The sequence below is a fragment of the Egretta garzetta genome, unplaced genomic scaffold (genome assembly GCF_000687185.1).
Source record: "Egretta garzetta isolate BGI_Z169 unplaced genomic scaffold, ASM68718v1 scaffold435, whole genome shotgun sequence".
NCBI classification, from domain to species: Eukaryota; Metazoa; Chordata; class Aves; order Pelecaniformes; family Ardeidae; genus Egretta; species Egretta garzetta.
The window spans coordinates 943,870-955,999 of record NW_009259691.1 but is presented as its reverse complement, the minus strand read 5'-3'; positions in this window follow the sequence as shown (position 1 = coordinate 955,999).

The window sequence follows — 12,130 nt, the reverse complement described above, 5'->3', positions numbered from 1 at the left end:
AGTCAGACAACAAAGATAGGATTTTTGCATGTTACTTCTTGAACACAACTCTACTGTTATACAGCTAATCAATCTCACTCAGCATTCCTACCTTGTAAGGCAGAATCATGTAAAAACAAGAATGAGTACTGGTGATCTACTAGAGGAAAAGGAGAAGAACAGGCAGCAAACAGATTAAAAAGCCTGCAACCAACCATTTGTGAGAAGTGAGATGTAAAAATATGAGCAATAATGGGTAACTGAACAGATGGGTTATTATCATCATTGAAACACAGCATTTCCTCAGGTGAATGGCTTTACTGGTTGATCAAGATTGGCACATTGCTCTCAACAGTGGCCATTACTGAGTGCTCAATTTATTATAAAAAAAAAGAAGACATAATACACATAGCCATTGAGATTTCTCACTAGCATGTCATGATAGTTCATATTTTTGAGTCAAGGAAGGCACACACTCCTGAAATTTTTCCAGTGCATTTTAGTTTGAAAACACAACCCTCAAAACAAAGCTAATTTTAAGCCCAGGTTCAGTCTAAAGTAATCAACAGACTCAGAAGTCAATATAAACAGGAGATTTTGATGTAAACAAAGCATCAAAATCTAAGAAGAGCAGATGCAGAGAAAATCACTGAAGGTGTTGGTCCTAAGCTAGTAATCCTGAAGGAAGGAATTTATCCGTTGTCTACATATATCCATAGCATGAGTCTTCCAGGAGGCTCCTCTGAAAGAAAAGTATTTCCAGTCAGCTTCAGTTTTCCCTTGTGCCATCATAGATGAGGGATACGCAAAGTCAGGCTGTGGTAAATGAAGGCCAGGAAACAAAAATTGGTTTGATAAAAAAAACAAAACAAAACAATACCAGAATGGGGAAACTCTTTTCTAAAGGTTATCTCACTCCCAGGAACAGGCTGATCCAGCTGGACGTATTTACCCTAAGATTTTTGAAGAGTTTCAACATGGATTGAAATTTTTTGTGCCATGGTTCATTTGGATTTCTGACCTGATCAAGGAGTAATTCCAATCATTTCATATTTCTCCACATTATAAAAACCTTCAGTAACAATGTTTGAACCAATTTTATCCCCTTAATGATGTTTACACTGTAACAGTATACCAGGGCCAAACCTATCACTTCCCACTGACTTATTAAGGGTGGAGGAGAGCACGGGGAAAGTTTCATCAAGACATCTTGTGTAACATCACTATTTTTTTCTATTTTTGTACACAGAAAGAGTCAAGATGTGGAGGTGTTAAATTGGATTTTAAATGCTTTGACAGATGTTACATTTTAAATGGGATTAACCTCTCTCTTCAACCTCCAAAGTCTGAACAAATGATTAAATATATCCTACAATGATACCAACAACAAACAGTTAGAACCCACCAGGTGAAAACTACAGTGCCATAGCCTTAAGCAATGCACAGCTAGACAGGGAGCAGCAAAGAAAAATAGCATAGATAATTATGAAATATATTAATAGACTCAGCCAAGAACATAATTGCCATGCTCCATTAAGAAGATGCAAAGGCACATGGCAGCAAGCTCTGATGCACCAGGTGTAGTATGGGAAAACCAGAATGGTATTTCTTCAGGAGCAAAAGGCCCTGGGAAGAAATCATCCTCTTCTCCCATAAGCTTGTGTCAGACTCACAGACAATCTGCTGGGAAATTTATCTTTCCTACCCATCTAATTTTTCTCTTTTGCAACTGCAGAAGGAAACTCTGTGGAGGCAGCTTGTATTTAAGATTGATCAGAAAACAATACTTCTCTGTCAAACAGCCAAGGTTTTGAAAGGAGTTGTCATTGCACATCAAGAGAAGCTGTGGGGTTTTAATTACTTTAGATAGCAGGCAGGGAGGGGGAAGGTTGTGTTCTACGTTTTCTTGTTGCTGTTTTTTTTATGGAAAACAGCATAATTCACCAGAACATGCAGCTATTAATGGGATAGGTCAGCTGCATGGATTTGTGACAACTTCAGATTTTAGGCCAATGTCCTAAGCACCAAGCTACTCATGACACTGACAAGAGTTGGTGGTTCACTCTTCCATTTTGGTCTAAGCAAAATTCCACATCAGAAATTTTCTTGAGAAAATAATTTAGTCAAAACTCATTTATTTCTATGAAGAACTTTAATTTTATACTGAGTTCTCCAAGAAAAGATATTTTGCTGAAAATGTCCTGCTCAGTCTGCTCATGGACCAAAATATCTTTGTTTTCAATAGCTACAAGACAAATCTCTGCCCTAGCCAACATCCATGTCTCTGCCATAGCCATTTCCACACAAATTAGGACAAAGCAGGGCAAAGGCTATCACTGCCTTGAAAATCCCACTCCACGCCTTCGTTTCTATCTTCCTGCTGCTAGAGACAAATGATTCCAAGAGCTGTATTTCTTTCAAGGTGGGTTGAAATTCTCCTCTTAAAAACAACAAAACAGAATTACCTTTAAGGGAAATAAATCCAGAACATAACCTCTGCATCACTGCTGTTAGCATCCTCTTTTATTTCTTTGAGTTTCTCAAGCTTTGTCCTCTCTTCCGTCATCCCATTCTCCTGCCTGAAAAAGGTACTGTGCTTTTCACACCCTTACTCATTTAACCTCACAAGAAGGGGTCCAGTTTTATCTCTGTTTTAAAAATGGCAAGAAGACAGGGCCAAAACCAAAAAAACCCCCAAAACATAAATCCAGCATTTCTGAAACATCCAGGCAATGCAACACAGGGCCTTTCATAGCTAGCTTTGTTAGCAACAATTTGCCCTCCTTACAAGAAGGGTAAACTCAGCAAACAAATATCCACAGGCACAAAACCACACACCCTGCCTGGTCTTGTCACTGGCTGTCTCTGAAGATGAAGAAGTGCCTGAGCCCTGCAGACTTGACTGCTGCCCCCACGAGGAGGGTCATTGGGCAGAAACCAGAAAAGGAGGGAGAACGTTATGTGTCTGTGCAGGGAAGCAAAGAGCTGGAGAAGATACAGGGTTACCCTGGATCCAACAGACTGCAGGAATGGCAGGAGTCCTCTAAGCACAGATGCATTTGTCACACCTACCTGCCCGCCTGCCATTGTCAGGGTACTAAGACCCCATCACTTCAAATCTGCCCACAACGTATTTCATAGCTGTAAACAAGTTATTCTCCAGCAACAGTGGCTGTTGACTTAAGGGACAACCTTCATGGGTGAGTGAAAATCAGGCAAGAGACATCAATATACCGTAACTGGAGATCTAAGTCTCTGTACATGCACAGTACACTTCCAGCCAAGATTGTGTTTCATATCCTTTTCTATAACTCAGAAAATTGTCATGGTTTAACCTGGCTGGCAACTAAGCACCACGCAGCCGCTCGCTCACTCCTCCCCTCCCTCAGTGGGATGAGGGAGAAAATCGGGAAGAAAATAAAAGGTTAGAGCCGAGGGCTAAGATAAAGACAGTTTAATAAGAGAAAACAATAATAATAGTAATAATGAGAATGATAACAGAATATACAGAATTTACAAAATGAATGATGCACAATGCAATTGCTCACCACCTGCTGACCGATGCCCAGCCCGTCCTGAGCCACAATCAGTCCCCGAGCCACGATCAGTCTCCCCGTAACCAACCAACCGACTAACCCCCCCGAGCATGACGTTATACGGTATGGAATAGCTCTTTGGTCAGTTTGGGTTAGCTGTCCTAGCTGTGCTGTACTCCCAGCTTGTTATGCACCTGGCCGAGCAGGAGAAGCTCAAAAAGTCCTTGGGTAGTCCAAGCACTACTTGGCAACAACTAAAAACATCAGTGTGCTATCAACATTCTTCTGGTACTAAATCCAAAACACAGCACTATGCTAGCTACTATGAAGAAAATTAACTCTATCCCAGCTGAAACCAGGACAGAAAATAAAATAACTTCTTACTGGTGAGATGATGCCATTACTCCCCTAGCTCAAAGTGGTACAAATTAAGCCATGCTTATACACAGGTTTTATAGAAACCAGGCAATATCAAATATTAACTTTTCAACAAAGATAGTGAAAAATGAAGACAATTATTTCACACAGTTTCAGGAACTTCTCATCAGGAATTCTTCTGATCATGTTCACATTCCTGTTGGCAGGCCAGCACATGATAAGTGTTATGTGGAATACATTCATAAGAATGTCTGAAAAAAAAACCAAACAAATTCTTGACTTCAAAATTCATTTAATTGCAAAACTGAATTTGTTTCATGCTCAGGTCTCACAGTAGTGTCTTCTGTGAAGAATGGAGCATTAGCTACTAAAAAGCTAGGCTTTGAAAATATCTACAGTTAATATAGATAGGGATGAAAGACAATTTTATGATGAAAGAAAAAGTTCAGGTCATCTAATTTAAAAAAAAAAAAAAAAAAAGAAACAGTAGCATAGTGTAGATGACCAACTACCCAATTTTAAGATTACGTTCCAGTGTGGGAATAAAAATTCTCAGTGAAGAGTCATAAGGCATTCATGGGTAGCTATTTGTTTTTACAAAAGATTTAACAAATCCTAGTAGTCAAGTTCATTTAAAGCAGCAGTCCTCTAGAAAAAAATTTGCAATAGGAAAAAGTCTTAATTTGTAAAATAAATTGGGTATCGTGAATTGTTTCTCCAGATGAAATTTCCATTTTGAATAACTGATTTCATTCTTTCTCACTCTCCCCCATGTTCTTTTCTTCTCCCCCTGCAAAAAAGAAAAAACTTTTCTTCCTTTTCAAACAGGAAAATATATAAAGTCAAGACTGTTTATTACCTGACATGTACCAATTTGAAAATAAAACAAAGGAATGTATTTTTAAAACAATAAATTTCCAGTATGTTTACTCTTGCATAAACAAACAGAGCTGGAGTTTGCAAGAAATATTAAAGTTAATTTAAATTGCAAATCTGACCTTATTAAAATGGCTTTTCAGAGAACTATAAACAAACAGTGTGTGAGCTGGTAATGTAGCCAAAATAACAGAACATATTCTCAACTAGCATTATAATTAAAGTAAAAAAATAATGTTTTCACAGTTCTAAAAATCTCAGAAGGCAAGGAGGAGTGGGGAAAATGTTTTAAGGAAATCTCAAGGTTAGGGGAAAAGAAGTGTTCCAGATAGATGTCTCCTTTAAGAATTCTTGGGACATTTACTCTTTCAAACTCAAAATAAATTCTGATGAACAGCTTGAAAATGTTATTAAGCACTTACTAATTTAATGCATTTTGAATACTTTTCTCCTACAGCTAACTGCATTGCCTCTTAATGTTTGAAGCACAACCATTAAGATTTACTGCATTTTCTGTGAGAATAAAAATGGAGCAATTAAGACTGTGCTTGTATCTGCAATGGATGTAGAGAGCTAATAAATTTCAGAATTAAAAACCAACAGATAAGCTGGGCTGGTTTCTTGGTTTATAGAAAATCTATACCTGAAGGTCTATTTAAACCAGTGTATTGTTAGCAAGCAAATTGTTTCCTTTTACTTAGAAAAATAATACAGGCTGCAGAAGACCAAGGAAATTAGATGGAGCAGAGGTGAAACTCAACAGGATACTTCTATCCCCCCCAAAGTCTTACACAATTATGGCTCTTTGGTACAGCATGCATGGCTCTCAGTAAGTTTGAAGGAGCACCAGCTCTCTGAGGGTAGGTGTTCTCTGATCACAAATGTATTTTTACTCATGCCCGTGTCAGAATGGTTTGTGCATTTATTTCATTGAAGCTGGCTTAAAATAGATTTATATTAATGCAATTAAGTTAGCTATTTAACTGTATTGTCAAGAGTACATGCTCATTTGGACTCCGCATCAAACAGAAAATGGCCAAGGACTATTTTACTGATGGAAAAGGAGTAAACCAAATACTAAAATGGACAGTGATCCTCTAAGGTTACTTTGGGCAGGGCTGCAAAGCAGAGGCTCTCTTTATTTGAGTATCTCTGTGGGGGTTATTAGTATTTTATAAGACTGGATCTGATTGTCAGTTGCTTTCCCGGTTAAGTGGAGCATGCAGGGAGGGACTAGTGATGTGCAGAGTCAAAGTGCTGTTTCTCATGGCTTCACGAGCACAAAGCCTCCTAAAATTCTCCAACAAGCACATAGATACACACATTTCTTCAATATCTAAGTGCAAATGCAAAACAGGAAAAGGTGAAACTGAAAAAGATAACCAGACTATTGTAAATCTTGAAAAACATTATCAGACCTGGCACAGATTCTGGATTAGGTTTGTTGCAGGTCTGCCTGCTTGCAAAGGAATTCCCGAAATTAATTTCTTTATGTGCCGCAGGAGTCTGAACATCAGTAACTGAAGTTGTTTGCGTGGATTATTCTTTTTACAGGGTACTTATTTTGGCTAAAAACATCCTGGCTTCAGTCATCAGCATTATTTACCACTGAACGAAAATGTGAGCCATTTCCCTTCAAAACAAAGAGGCAGGCTGGAGTGGGAAGGCAGACGAGAGATTGTTTTGTGTAACTAAGGTGTTTCTTTTCCCAGGATCTTTCTGGGTTTAAGATTCAAATCCCCCATCAGCCACATGCAAAACCTGGAAACCTGGGTTTATAAGATTGTATGGATATCATGAATGTGTATTTGCTTTTCTAGTTCCTGCGTACAGAACTTTGACCTACCTCACCCATAACTGCTCTATGAAGTGTTGGCCTAAAGGCTGCACCAAGCTTTTGGTTACTTCTGGCATGAAAACAACAGGGATCACAGCTTGGTGAGACGCATCGTCTGTGTAACAGTATAACAAGATGAAACAAAGTTACTGAGTGCTAACAGTGAATTCAAAAATTCAAGTACACGCCACGTGACAAAGGAGCTAAGACTCCTGCCTAGCTCCTTATGCTATAAAGTCTGCCTGGGTATTCCTCCCCATCTGGAAAAGACTCTTCAGTTCCTGTTGGCATCTGAACAAATACAACCTCCTTTTTAGATCAAGGATAAAGCAAAAGAAATTATAATTTGGAACAGACACCCCCCCTTCCCCCAACCCCTTGGCTGAGAAAGGAGAGAGCAGCAGACGCACACCAGTGCCAGACATGCAGGAATGTGAGCCATGTGGGGATAAATCCAAGGACTGGGATGGAAGGGAAATGCAATGGGAGCCAAAGTCTCAGCCAAGGAAGTACTACCTGCATCTGTATCATTATTATGAGGGAAAAGCAGCCTAAAAGAGTCTTTTCCATACCACAGCAGATGGAATGATTGTTATGGAAGATACTACATTTTAGGGGATGACATTACCAAAAGAGGCCATCATACATCTTTAGTTCCCTTTTCTTCATAACTTTTTTTGCCATATGTTACCAGATGAATGTGGAGTAGCCCAAGCAGGACCATAAAAGACACATCCAACATTAATTCCACCTTTTTAAGTGGAAAAAAAGAAAATATTCAAAAGCAGTGCTGCAGGTATGGCAGATGTGACTACATGAATCAACACCATACTCTGTCATACTAAGAAGGTTCTCAGAGACTTAAACTCCTACCAGTATTATCCAGACAGCTCTGATTACAAGTCTTGGAAGCTGCACAATGTAGATGTGCCCTAGTGACAGTAATCAGCTTCTGCATTCATGACACACTGTAAATGTGATGGGGTCTGAGGGGAAAGACCACCTTCTTAGTGCAAACATCTTAATTCTAGTTCAGCTTCCAATAAAGTGGATCTCATTCTAGGCTGGGGAATTTTTCACATGGGAAAAAGTGAAGATAGACGTTCCTGGGCTGGTAACTTCCATTGATTGTTTCCATTTGTCAGTGTGAAAATCAGTCAAACGGCAACAAAAGATTTCCTTTTCATGATTTTCCTGCAGCTGAAAAATTATTCCTCCTTCCAAGCAGGATGTCCAGCATATTAAAAAACAGTATAAAATTTCCCTCAGTCACAGATAACATTTGTATTAATAACTATCAGAGCAGATAGCCCAGCTGCTTTCTGACCCATTACAGACCAGGGAACGGGGTACACACATCATGATTAGAGTCATGCAAGCTAGGCCATATGATGGTTATCAGTAGGTCATGAAGAAGAAAAGAGGAAGATGAAGTCAGGCTCTCAGAGGCAAGAGACTCCTGAACGGTGATTTCATTTGCAGGCTCACATTTGGCCCCCTCCCCTATCAGTCTCTTGCCTGACTCCCAGATCCAAGGTCCTTCCTCAGCTCTGCTGCCAGGCTCCCTGCCCAACCTACACCAGATTTTTGCCCCACCTGCATTTAGATGAAGGAGCTGCCCCACAGCACCACTGTCTGGAGAGTCACAGAGAGTTCACAGGTGAAATCACACTGCATAGCTCCGACTGGAGCACATTTTATGAGAACAGCAAATAAGTGACTAATCAGTCACTTGAAAGAAATGCAAGGCAATGGAGAATGCTTGTATGGAGAGAGATGCAGAACTGCAGCTTAAAACCTTAACTACTTGTGCCCTGGGCATGGCAAATGAATTATTGTCTTCCTCTTTGCAGCAGTCTTTTATACATATTAGAAGATCAAACAGCCACACATTCATTTTTTTCCTCACAGCCCATGTTTCTCTAGGTTGTTGATTATTCCCATTGCTCTTCTCTTCAATTACACCCACATATTTATTTGCAAACATACAATTTACACTAATAACAGTCAGTAGATGGGATGGCCAAAGCCTCCAAACTGAAAAAATGGAACAGCTCTCAAAAAAGACTGAATTTGTTACTTGGACTTCAAGGTTTAAGAGAGGGAATTATTTCTACCTTCAATAGGTATAACAATACCTAACTGGACTTGTTTCTACAACTATTCTATAAAATGATTCATCTGAAGCAGAGAGACATGAGAACTATGAAAAGAAGGAAAAATGTGAAATATTTAGTTTCAAGCCAAATTAGAATAGAATAGAATATTTCAATTGGAAGGGACCCAGAACAGTCATCTAGTCCAACTGCCTGACCATTTCAAGGTTGACCAAAAGTTGAAGCAAACTTTTAAGGGCATTGTCCAAATGCCTCTTAAGCACTGACAGGCTTGGGGCATCGACCACCTGAATTATGGGACCAACAGTACCTACAGTTTAGACAGATGATACAAGATCTGTCTGCAAGAAGAAGTGATCCCCTAAAACGCACAGCCCAGTGTGTGGCCTCACTGCTCTGGAAATAAGGGACGCCATTCTCTGAACCCAAAACGGCACAAGCCTGGCATACACATATCCCCGAAGATACATTTAAATCCTGTCTTCAACTTACAAGACTGTTACCACATCCTCTATTCAAAACCTTTCCCCTAGCTCAGAGGTGAGATGGGTGAAACCAGCTATATGGTTTGCCCCACATACTAACACCACTTCTCAGACAAAAACACTGCAAGCACTGTAGCTATCAAACCAGGCATCCCTGGGCCCCTCTCACGCCATGTGCTGTCTGTCCTACAAGCTTGTTTGTATTTGCAGAGATCCAGAGGAGCTACAGAAATGCTGTGTTTTCTCCCCAGTGCTTCTCTCCCCTCCTTAGATTTATTAGTAGTAGTAATTCACCATGGGCATGTACAAGGACACAGGTTAGAAAAGCTCTGCATGTTAATCCCTGCAGAGAAATTAATTTTTTGTTTGATATTATAAACTGAACTATATTCTTTATTCTTATTACAGATCCTCTACCAACACACTTCTTTCCTACTCTCCCACCTCCTTCATGCTGCCCCTACACCAGACTGACTGATACCAGAAGTGAAGAGGAAGACCAAAATCCCCAATAATCTCCAAAATAAACTGAGAAAGTACATTGCATTGCTGCAAAGCACATTTTTCAAAGAGCACTGAAAAAGATTTCAATTTGAAAAAGAGGAAAAAAAAAAAAAAAAAAAATCCTAAATGATGGGAGTGAAATGCAAATATCCATTGCCAGGAGATTATATACATGACATGCCAAAAATGAGCTGAAAATTTACATTCACAAGCAGCCACATGCAACAGCTCTGACCATTTCTCTGTTACTGCATTAGCTAATGATCAGACCAGGAAAAGCACCAGGTGACACATGAAGGAGGCATTGCCACACTTACATCTCTTTGTTTCTTACTTCATGGGGTTGTCTGAATTCAGTCAGTTATTATCCAGCAAACAGAAGGCAGCCATTAAAGGCAAAAGAATAATATTCAGCTAGTCTATAGCCCACAACGGTGAAGATATCAACAGGAAGAAAACACACCTTGACAATGAAACCAATTATCAGTTTTTAATAGAACTGGAAATATATTGAAGGTTCAGTACGTGTATGCTGTATAGCAGGTAACATGTCATGCAGGTTGTTATAGAAACAGTCATTGTAATTTGGGTGGAAACTCTTAGAAAATTGAAGAAACCAGTTGAAAACATCAACAACAGTTGTATCCTTATATCTCAAGTGCTGAATCAAGTATGAATGCCCCCGAGACAACCCTTTGACACCAAAGAAAGGATGCTTATGTGTAAAAGGGAGAAGGGCACAGACCTGTAAGGAGTCTTGCTGTCATTTGAGTTCCCCAAGTACCAGGACAAGAAGTCCTGATACCCTGTCACTAAAAAGCAAAATGTGACAGTTCGGAGATGGTTTGGGGTAAGAAAAGTGCTGGAAGACTGATGGAGATTGACTTGGACAAGTACTAAATATAAGGCAAATGGAGTTACTGTTTGATTAATAAAGCAATAGCTCAGGCCTGAAATAAAGCCAAGCTGCCACATGCTCATTTTGTGGAGAAAAACTGACTGAGATAATAGCCTCAGGTGGCTGAAGAGTTCAGTGAGGAGTAAGACGCTAGGACAGACTGACCTGGAGGGCTATCTACAAATGAACCTACAGAGTCAGCTCGGCTTTGACGGTCAGCAGGAGGGTGAGTAGGACTCGATGTTTCTCTTCACAAGGACTAGGCAAAAAAGGTTAGTACTAAGCACCATTTTAATAGAAGGAGAGCTAACAGGTGAGGATTTGACATTTCTGAGTATAGAGCCAGGCAGAGAAGCTTCCTTTGGTAGAACTGGTGAGGGTTTCAGGCAGCGAGAGCTAAACGTCTCACAAGCCCATCAGGCAAATATTTGAAAGAATAATGACACAATAAATGTGGCATTTTATAGCCTCAGCTAATGAGCAGGCTTCAGCACCTACAGCTCTAACATAATTGAAAAGCAGAGCATTACTTAACCTATTTCTCATCAGTGTAGGTGTTTCATCCTCAAGGCTCAGTTCAATCTCTTTCATTCATTCCACCAGTGATCTGCCAACAGTATTTCCCCCTTTGCTAGGCTGGTAAATTCTGTCTTCTGTAAAAAACAAGACTATTAATTGGAATAACTCTCTCTGGGATTTGCTTCTGTTCTTTGTTTTGATGGGTAAACACCACTGCCTTTTTCCTCTCTCTTTTGTGGTGATATTAAACATTTGCACTGCTTTTGCAAGACATATCAAAAGTAAAAAGTTATTTTCATGCAGGTTTTTCAATAGTCCTCTTTAGAACAAAAACAGATAAAAATGTAGAATAGGCAGGTTAAAGAAGATGACAAAAGAGCAAGGCATCAGTCTGATGCAATATAGTTTCTACAGCTTGATATGGACCGTTTCAGAGGTGCTGTTCACCCCAAAACTCTTCCTCAAATCTGCTTGAGTTGTGGATGCCCAACCTATCCTTTTGATTAATCCTACAAATAGTTCATTAATCAAATTTGACCTAATTTTCCAAAGCACTCAAGATTTCCCTATCACTGTGATATCACCGAGCAGAACAGCAGCTGCTGGCTGTTCATGTAAAAGGGGAGTCAAGATGGAAGTCAAAATCCTGAAAATGAAGAATTCTTCATTAGAGAACCAGACCTTACCCCTTCAGTTAGGACTGATCTGGGACTGTTTGAGCCCTGCTTATCCCTTCCTTAGCCCTCCAAGGAAATCTCAAGCCAAACCAGAAAACCTAATCTTAACCTTCCCAGCACTGACGGAGGTGGAAAAGAAATGTAAGGAAAATTTGGAGGTTTTTTTCTTGATAAAAACCTTTTGGGTTGTTTCTGTCCTCAAACATATGAAAAAGAGGAGAAATCCGATTCTGCAAGTCATCCTTACAGTCTAAATCATAGACACAATACTAAACAATAGGCACAAGGGTGTCAGTGACCCTCTTATAAGACAGTTATCTGCTG